The following is a 2,712-nucleotide window of genomic DNA, read 5'->3' on the forward strand; positions in this document are numbered from 1 at the left end:
CAGTGAATGACAATAATAACAACTAGTACAAAAGTAGTTGTATGAACCAACATTTTAAAGTAAGGAAAAGCAAGGCTAAAGGGTGCATCTCAAGTTTTCTTTAAAAAATGTCCAATGTTTCTGCTACCCTCAGATTATCCAGTAGGCTGTTCCATATGTTTTAGACGGTAATAACTAAAAGCAGCCTCACCAGAAGTGATGCCTCAGGGTGAATCTCAATTCTAATTGATTGATTCCTTATATCCTCCTTAAAACATTGCAGGAGAGGTTCACAGGGGACAAACCTCAGATATTCTGCACCAATATGCTTTGAGAAGGAAATCAGGAGAGAGGATGTGAGGAATCAAGAAAATACAATTGAGATTCACCCTCAGAGTCCTTTTAAAAGGTTCAGTCATGTAACTCCCATCTAGCCATGTCACCCAAATGGAAGGTAACGTGGCTCCATATGAAACAGCAGCCATGGGATTGAGTCAGTTTAGGAGACAACACACGAGCCTAACAATCTCACTGATCAACAGCCTTTTTGATACCATTGTGTGTTCAACACATAAATCAAACCTAGAAATGAATAAATCAGACTTTCAACCTGGTTCATAATGTGTTGTTTGTGTTTTTAATCATTATGACATGATCCACTCAGTCAGATGATGCCCCTTGTCCTTTGCAGGTCATTGTGTTTGTTTCCCTCTTCTTCATCCTCCTCTCCATCACAGCGTTCTGTCTGGAGACACATCAGAACTTCCACACGATGGAGAACCGCACAAAGCTAGTCATGGTCGGGAACCACACCGAAGAGGTGACATACTATGAGATCGTGAACAATCCTGCTCTGACCATGGTGGAGGGCGTCTGTGTGGTGTGGTTCATCTTTGAGTTCCTGGTCCGTTTCACCTGCTGTCCCAACATGCTGGTGTTTGTAATGAACATACTGAACATCATTGACTTTATAGCCGTCCTGCCCTTCTTCCTGGAGTTGGGGCTGAGCAGTAATGCCCTGGGCTTCCTGCGTGTGCTGCGTTTTGTGAGGATGCTGGGGGTCTTTAAGCTGACGCGCCACATGGTGGGCATACGTGTGTTAGTCTACACACTAAAGGCCAGCGTTTAAGAGTTCTGCCTCCTTGCTGTCTCCCTCACTATTGGAATCCTCATCTTCATCACCCTGTTCTACTACGCAGAGCACCTAGAGGCTGACCATGATGAACATAATATCAGTAACATCCCCATGGGCTTCTGGTGGGTGGTTTTTACCATGACAACCGTGGGCTATGGGGACATTATCCCCATGACCTATTCTGGTATGGTAATTGGAGCTCTATGTGCTCTGGCAGGCATTCTGACCATAGCAATGCCTGTCCCAGTCATAGTCAATAACTTCCGCCTGTACTACTCCCTGGCCATGGCCCAACAAAAGCTCCCAAAGAAGAAGAAGAGGCAACACCTGCCCTGTCTGGAGCACTCAGCCAGCCTTCTCCAAGAGGGGAGCAGCCAAAACGAAGCCTGTTAGGAGAGGAGAGGTCGTGTTCAGGTATTTCATATCATCAGTAGTATTTGTATATTTATATTATTTTATTATGTTAATATCCCTATTTTTGTTGCTCAGAAAACAAGCTCAACATTTATCTCTCTTTCCCTCTTAGAGTCCTATGTGCCTTTAATTGAATCCCAGGCATAGTCTGGTTATGAGACCCTGGAGGTAAAGACTGAGTCCTGATATTTCCATTATACCGGATTTGGACATTATAGCTATATTATAACATATTTAACATCATAAAATGTTACATTTTATCATCTTTAAGCAAACATGGGAAAGGACTACTTGACTATTCAAGGTCCTATGTATGAAAGTTTCAGTCAAGTCATTTTCTTATACACATATGCCACATTTGTGTGAGCGTGATATCACCACAATATCTGTCTGTAATAATCATACACAACTCAAAAAGTTGTCTAATAAAATGTCTAACGCCTGTGTTCTGATGTGTGAAGCCTGAATGTGTTCAGATACATGCCCTCTTGCACTATCTAATTCAATGGTCATTCATGGGCTTCCAATAAGTCCTTTAACTGTTCTCTGCCAAAACATCTGTTGAGGCCACAGTGAGGGAGGAATAACAAGTTTTATACAGATGTGTGTCATCTGTTGCTCTATCCAAGGGATTTCGTTACAGATCTGTACAAAGGTATTTATAATGAATTTAAATATGAATAAATTATCCTTGTGAACCATGACATTTTCCCATTTCCTGTGTATACAATATGTTCCTCTGTGTACAGTACTAAATGAGAGTGAGAACATGCGTGATGGGGTTCCACTGTGGCCATGGTTATGTCCTATTTTATTAGTTTTAGGAAACCCTATCCTCCCATGTTCTATTTATTATTTATACACCAAACACAGTGTTCCAGGATAAGGTCCAGCCAAATCTAGCTAGCTACAGTTGAAGTCAGAAGTTTACATGCACTTAGGTTGGAGTCATTAAATTCGTTTTTCAACCACTCCACAAATTTCTTGTTAACCAATTATAGTTTTGGCAAGTCGGTTAGGACATCTACTTTGTACATGACACAAGTTATTTTTCCAACAATTGTTTACAGACAGATTATTTCACTTATAATTCACTGAATCACAATTCAAGTGGGTCAGAAGTTTACATTCACTAAGTTGACTGTGCCTTTAAACAGCTTCCTAGAAAATCATGCCATGGCTTT

The 2,712-nt window shown here is 41.1% G+C and overlaps 1 pseudogene; it reads left to right on the forward strand.

Moving 5' to 3' along the window:
* The first annotated feature begins 415 nt into the window (after positions 1-415).
* On the forward strand, positions 416-1,606 carry LOC112217815 (annotated as a pseudogene).
* Positions 1,607-2,712: the final 1,106 nt, after the last annotated feature.

The sequence above is a fragment of the Oncorhynchus tshawytscha genome, linkage group LG02 (assembly GCF_018296145.1).
Source record: "Oncorhynchus tshawytscha isolate Ot180627B linkage group LG02, Otsh_v2.0, whole genome shotgun sequence".
Classification (NCBI taxonomy): Eukaryota; Metazoa; Chordata; class Actinopteri; order Salmoniformes; family Salmonidae; genus Oncorhynchus; species Oncorhynchus tshawytscha.